At 39.3% G+C, this 7,619-nt stretch overlaps 1 long non-coding RNA gene across 1 annotated transcript in view; it reads right to left on the bottom strand.

The window, feature by feature from the left end:
- Positions 1 to 692: 692 nt before the first annotated feature.
- LOC119954209 overlaps positions 693 to 7,619 on the bottom strand; it is a 36,581-nt gene continuing 29,654 nt past the window's right edge. The window contains exons 3-4 of the long non-coding RNA XR_005458194.1: positions 6,205 to 6,300; positions 693 to 1,482 (exon numbers count right to left, since the gene is read on the bottom strand). This is a non-coding gene — a long non-coding RNA (uncharacterized LOC119954209). The remainder of the gene's footprint in view (positions 1,483 to 6,204; positions 6,301 to 7,619) is intronic.

Here is a 7,619-nt window from a genome sequence, read left to right as displayed (position 1 = left end):
ACCACGCTAAATTGACTCTTAATTGAAAATAAAAAGAATTGGGAACTCTAAATTTATAACAATAATTTAGCTTGAAATATATTCTTCATTAGCGCAGTTCTGTTCTGCCTAACAGAGGTCAGGAACATACCATTGCCAGTTGATATTACATGTCATACATTCCAGTACATAACAGGTACCTTGCTAATCTCAGTGTGATACCATTAATTCACTGTGAGACCGTGAGAACGAGTGAACATTAGGCTTTAATATCCATGAACTCGCCTGCCAGAGTCGGCTGTACAAATGGGTGCCACCCACAGGTGATCGCACTATATATGGCCCCGGTGAGGGCAGAGCCAGAGGCGGAGCCTACCAGGGTTCCAGTACAGTCCCTGAAAGTAGCCCGTATCATGGGTCACATTATTATACAGGTAGTAAAGAAGACTCATGCATTGCGTGAAGTACATTCACCACACTCAGTCATACTAGAATCCATTCAATTCATACACAAGGTTAATTTTGAGTCTAAAAGAGGTGTCCAGGTCCTTATGACGTTGGCTTTTGCAATGTGATGGAAATTACCCTGAACATACAGTATTTTTAAAAAACTAAATGCATTGTGACCCTATTTACATTCAAGATTACATGCAAAACTTCAGTATGCATTTCAGGTTTCTTATCCTATAATCTATTCAATAAAACAAATTAAATATAACAACCTGAAAATTTTATTTTATGAGACCATCTGCAAAAATAATTCAATAGAAAAGCCATTGTATATTTTAACAAGATGGAAGATGAAGTGACATAAGATTATTTGCCAAACCAAACTTGACACAAATATAGTGATTTGCCATGCATTATGGTTTGGTTAATAGTTTAAACATTGCCTTACAATTTAATACATGCCAACAACCAAATTTACTTTCTTTTTATTTAATTTTTTTGAAGGCTGTCACTTTACTAGAATCCTTCATATAGCAAAACGATGAGGTTATTGCACCTGGGGGAAAACAGGAACACATTGAACACATGCCTCAGAAATTGTCTTAATGGTTCTTCTCCAGGCTATTCACCAAGATCGAAAGAGTGGGAGAACCTCATAGGCTCAGAGTATTGAAAATAGACTGACTTCTATTTGAATAGACGCAACACCCTAACATTGTTTCATGAAGGAGCTGAGCACTGTTAATTCAGCAGTTCGGCACCATTATCTTCAAATGCCACACCTCTTCCACCTGCTACCGTCCTCTTTACTGTTTAAAGAAATCACTGCTCCAGACTCATGTAAGATCTTCACAGGGTTGTAGAGCTAAAATGTCAGACCTTTTGAAAGCTGATGGAATGTCTCCTTTCCAAGTTTGACTTCAAGAACTGTTCATAGAACATAGAACAGTACAGCACAGAACAGGCCCTTCGGCCCTCGATGTTGTGCCGAGCCATGATCACCCTACTCAAACCCACGTATCCACCCTATACCCGTAACCTTCGAGGGTTTTCCTGTGAAAATAATCAGAAACAGAAAAATATGTTTTTGCTTCTTTATTTTGCAAAAATACAAATAATACTTTGGCATCCTGAGAACAGCAATCATTTTGATATGAAAGTTAAAGAAATGTTAAAGAGCCAGTGCTGCAGGGTAGCTTTATACTTTATATTTTCACTTCATAGAATCATAGAATCCCTACAATGCAGAAGGAAACCATTCAGCCCATTGAGTCTGCACTGACCCTCCGAAAGAGCACCCTACCTAGGCCCAACCATAAGACCATAAGAACATAAGGCATAGGAGCATAATTAGGCCTCTCGGCCCATCAAGTCTGCTCCGCCGTTCAATAATGGCTGATATTTTTCTCATCCCCATTCTCCTGCCTTCTCCACATAACCCCTGATCCCTTTATTGATCAAAAACCTATCTATCACTGTCTTAAAAACACTCAGTGATTTAGCCTCCACAGCCTTCTGAGGCAAAGAGTTCCACAGATTCACCACCCTCTGGCTGAAGAAATTCCTCCTCATCTCTGTTTTAAAGGATCGTCCCTTTAGTCTGAGATTGTGTCCTCTGCTTCTAGTTTTTTCTAGAAAAGGAAACATCCTCTCCACGTCCACTCTATCCAGGCCACACAATAGCCTGTAAGTTTCAATAAGATCCCCCTCATCATTCTAAACTCCAACAAGTACAGACCTAGAGTCCTCAACCGTTCCTCATATGGCAAGCTCTTCATTCCAGGGATTATTCTTGTGAACCTCTTCTGGACTCTTTCCAAGGCCAACACATCCTTCCTTAGATGCGGGGCCCAAAACTGCTCACAATATTCCAAATGGGGTCTGACCAGAGCCTTTTATAGCCTCAGAAGTACATCCCTGCTCTTGTATTCTCGCCCTCTCAACATGAATGCTAGCATTGCATTTGCCTTCCTAACTGCCGACTGAACCTGCACGTTAACCGTAAGAGAATCGTGAACAAGGACTACCAAGTCCCTTTGTGCTTCTGATTTCCTCAGCATCTTCCCATTTAGAAAATAGTCTATGCCTCCATTTCTCCTTCCAAAGTGCATAACCTCACACTTTTCCACATTGTATTCCATCTGCCATATCTTTGCCCACTCTCCTAGCCTGTCCAAGTCCTTCTGCAGCCGCCTGCTTCCTCAATACTACCTGCCCCTCGACAGATCTTTGTATCATCTGCAAACATAGCAGCACTGCCTTCAGTTCCTGCCCTATCCCCATAACTCCACCTAACTTTTGGGCACTAAGGTCACTTAGGGCACCAAGGACTTCTTGCGCAATTCTGATAAATGTTCACCTGTGTCTAGTTCCTTTACATGTATGTATTTTCCTAAAGCAAAAAAGCTTATTTCAATATCTAAATAAATTTATTTACATACATTTGTCACTGCTCATTTATGTTAAATGTGTAATAAAATGTAACATAGCTTGGCTTAGTATTACCACCCTCAATGCTGGATCAAAGATTGTGCGTTCAAGTGCTACAGCAAGGACTTGAGCTTAAAATCTAAGATGCGCATCAATACTGCGTGGAGGAAGGTGACATTTAAAAAATATATAAATGTAGAGTACCCAATTTTTTTTTCCAATTAAGGGGCAATTTAGCGTAGCCAATTCACGTAACCTGCCCATCTTTGGGTTGTGGGGATGAAACCCACACAGACATGGGTCCTCAGCGCCACAGTCCCAGTGCTAACCACTGCGCCACATGCCGCCCCCAGGAAGGTGCCATTTAACAAAGATAACACCTGCCCTCTCTGATCAACATAAGTCCCACATGGAACTTTTTGAAGAAAAACAGGGGATTTCTCCGTGATGTTCCAGCGAACATTTTTCCCTCAATCAACATCACTAAACTCAGATGGTCTGGTTTTGATCTCATCACTATGAAACTTGCTGTGCGTAAATTGGTTGCTGTGTTTCCCTACATTGGAATGGTGACTATGCTTTACAAATGCCTGTTGGCCGGAATTTTCTGTCCATTCTTACCAGCAGGTTCTTCCGGTCCCACTGATGGTGAACCCCCACCGCGGGTTTACCAACTGCGCAGGGTGCATACAACAGGAAACCCTATTGACAGCAGCGGGATTTCAAGATCACACTACTGGACAATGGCGGGCTATACGGAAAATCCCACCCATTGGCAGTAAAGTCCTTTGAAAACTCCTCTGGTTGTGAAAGGTGGTAGATAAATGCAATTTTAAAAATTTATTCAACTAAGATCCATTTGCAATGGTTGCCGATTAATTTCTAAAAAGAGAGACCTGATGCCAAAGCTTTTTTCATTGCACTCATCAGGACAAATGTAAGAATGCCAAATTTCAAATGATCCCAACCAAACATGTTCCTTTGGTCATTCATAATGGGCAAGAGCACAGGCCATACTCAACCAGCCCATGCTTGCAAAACCCAAACCCATCTACTGTCTGATGTGCTTCCATGCTTGGGCAGCGCTTTCTGAACAATCCTGAGTGCGCTAATAACTACACAAATTTAAGGTAATCAATCAAGCTCATAACGTGGCTCATTTATGATTGCTAGAAGCGATATACATTCGTACACAGGAACTCATTCTTTGCAAAGAAAAGGAAGATGTTCAAACCTTGCACTTTTTAAAAATTACTCAGGAGTTTGGAAAGTTGATAGATCCCAATTGTTTTCTCCGTGACAACAACTCAACCAATCAGAGTGGACTTTCCAAAAATCAGCCCCTTTTTCTCTTGTAGTATAAATTGAGATTTGACATTATTGCATTTGTCCTGATGAGTGCATCATCAACAGCACCATCAACATGTTGCTCTTTATAACAACACTGTTGGCTGTTTATTGCACAACTAATCTTTTTTATTAAAATTTAGAATACCCAAGTATTTCTTTATTTTTTTCCCCAATTAAGGGGCAATTTAGCTTGGCCAATCCACCTAACCTGCACATTTTTGGGTTGTGGGAGTGAAACCCACGCAGACATGAGGAGAATGTGCAAACTCCATATGGACCTTGACCCAGGGCTGGGATTTTGAACCTGGGTCCTCAGAGCCACAGTCCTAGTACTAAGCACTGTGCCACATGCCGCCACAACTAATCTTCAGCATTATTACTAATAGCTTTTAAATCTTATCTGGTTAGCTTCCCTTAATCAGTACTTGTTTTAAAACTATTTGTGTTCATCAATGTGAGGAATGTTCATATTGAGGATTAGAACTCTTCCCTTTTCAGGTTCTGCATCTCAGTACCAGATGCAGGTCACAAAGTCAGGTTTAAAACTGCCTCATGTAGAGTAAGTTGCAGACAATGTTCCAACAATATGCATTAGTCGCAACATTAAAAGAATGACCTCTATTGCACTAATGTGCCATTTTACCAGTTCCCAGAGCAACCATTTATTCAAATTTTGCATGAGAATGAGATTTGTTGCGGCATGTCCTTGCAAGGTAACAATTGCAATAAGGGAGGGGGGGGCAGGGAGTCGGGGAGGGGTTCGGGAAAGGGAGGCTTGTGTGGGAGGGGGGATACAGGGGAGGGGGGATACGGGGGAGGGGGTGGGAGGACATGACAAACTAGACGGCAGCAATCTGTAAATAAAGTAAAGTAAGACAAAAGCCTTTTTGCATTATACTGTACAATAAATAAACACAAACGTCAATGTACATAATGCTGAAAATTCCAATAAAATTTTTTTTTAAAACAATTACAATAAGGCTGACCAAACAATATTCACATTGATCTCTTATAGCCAGTAGCTTGTCATAGATTTGAATCCACAGGCAAAGGGCTAGAGTTAATCCAATGAAGAATCCAATTCCCTCTAGCTCTTAATTAAGGGGCTGTCTTAGCTCAGTGGGTTAGACAGCTGGTTTGTAATGTAGAAAAGGCCAGCAGTGCAGGTTCAATTCTTATGCCAGCTGAGAATTCTGATTTCTCCCTTTGTGTACCCAAGCTGGTGCTGGAATGTGGCGACTAGGGGCTTTTCACAGTAACTTCATACTTGTGACAATAAAAGATTCTTATTGGTTTCATTAATAATTACGATTATTGTATTGTTGCACTTTACGTACAATTAATGCAAAACGTAACTCAGCAGTAGTTACAGTAAAGTGACAGTTTCATTTCAAGTGCTAAATAGATGCAAACATTTCTGTTGACAGGATGCTAAAAAATTATTTTCTTGACTCCCAATTGAAATGATCAAGCATCAATGGAATATCAAGTTGTCAGTGCCCAGTTTCACGCATAAAGAGGTTGCAATATAAGCCCATATTTGAGAGGTCTGTAGCTGGACTACCCTGTATTGTGCAGATGACAATGCCTGGGTACAAATGCATATCATCTCAAGTGCACAGTAACTTTGCATACTTTATAACATCATAATTATGTTAGATGAAAATGAAATTCATGGCATTACTTCTAGAGTTAGCTCTTGGACTACTTCTACTTAATTTTCCAGCTATCCCGACTATCTGATCAGTTAGATTTGAGATTACTACCTACCTGAATTAATGATTTTTTTTCTTTGCAAAGTTATTTACACAGATTCTTGCCAAAACTCCTTTAATTTAGTGTGCACATCATGCCGAAAATGGTAACACAATTTGGTTTGGCTATATATTTTTAAATGACCAGTCTGACTCAAACTTTTCGCTGATGGACAGCAGGACTGAGGGATGGCTTCGGTTTTGTGAGAGTTTAATTCCCTACTTTGCCGTGTTAGATTACCTGATTTATGCCACGACGGTCCTCCGGAGGTCAGCGAAGGATTAGAAAGCTCAGTTCTATTCAGTGTCATGTGTTCATTAAATGGGTTGATCTGTTCTGGGAATGCAGACAAAACAGTCCTCTGGTTATAAAATGTAAAAACACTTAGAAAACAGTTAGCACCATGGAAATCCAGAGAATAGATAACTCCTGATGGAATCCATTAGTGGCCAATGCCTGAGAAATCCCATAGTCAATGAAAATTCTGAAATCGCTGATTGCACCCCCAGAGAGGATTGTGACTGTGAATCCAACACCATTCATCTTTTCAAATGATTTAAATGTATTCTGCTGTCTGTATTTCTGATAAACATGAAATTTATCTTCATTAAAATGACAAAAGGCCAATGAAAATAGTTTATACCTGGCAGTTATTCATTCTTTTGAAAGCCACGTGTTTGATCAAGTTGTTTTGTTTCTATAAATTTTGTATGGAAATTATTTATTCAATGAGTTCTAGGGAAAAAAAAACAAAAACTGTTTGCTATTATTGTAACAGCCTTGTAACAATTTGGTATGGTAAAATATTACAATAGTGTTTTTCCTTTCGTCAGTATTGTTGACTGTTCATTTCTTTAATGACTGTAGTCTTTACCATGCTGTTTAATGTTCTTTGTGATGCAAAGTGAATTGTATTTTGACATGAATGAAAGTTGTCAACTATACCGTTTACTCATAACATTAATACTATCATACTCGGTTTTTCCAATAAGATGTGAATTGTTCAATGTACAAATGCATTCATATTTCGGAAAGCCAGCAAGCATTTTTTTTTTCAAAATATAAAAATGTTACACTCAGGAAATTCAGTCACAGAGCACAGGGGGTCATGTGGTTGAGGTAACTATGGCGATTGGGCTGATAATCAATCGTCATTTTCCCTCAGACTGTATTTGTATTAAATAAACAGAACAAATGTAAGTTTCTAGTTTAGAGGATCAAAGTTATGATTCTAAAGATTGTTCCCTTCACTTATAACTTATCTATGTCACAACTGAACTGATACACTTGTGCTCCCATTCCAATTCTTAGTGACTATGCTACAAAATAATTGAGTAACTTGATTTGGTAGCATCCTTGATCCTCTGAGAAACCCATAGTTGAGATTTGAAAACTTGAACATCTATCTCAGAAATTATTTTGAAGGTGAATTTTTAAGATCATGTAAGTGGACCCTTAAATTGTTTCTAATGTATCTGTGACTAGTTTCTGTGGGGAAAAAAATGTATTTATTCCTGTTTTTTGGGAGGTGTGTCAAGCAGATGTAATTATGCACAAGTAGCAGTACCCTTTCAATTCGTGTTTCCTACTCTAAGTGTCTGGATGACCATTTCCAACTGCAGGGGGTGCAATTTTGATTAAAAGGATGAGATTTA

Source organism: Scyliorhinus canicula, chromosome 19 (assembly GCF_902713615.1).
Source record: "Scyliorhinus canicula chromosome 19, sScyCan1.1, whole genome shotgun sequence".
Lineage (NCBI taxonomy): Eukaryota > Metazoa > Chordata > Chondrichthyes > Carcharhiniformes > Scyliorhinidae > Scyliorhinus > Scyliorhinus canicula.
Note: the sequence above shows the minus strand (reverse complement) of the source record. Positions and strands in the feature narration are given on the sequence as shown.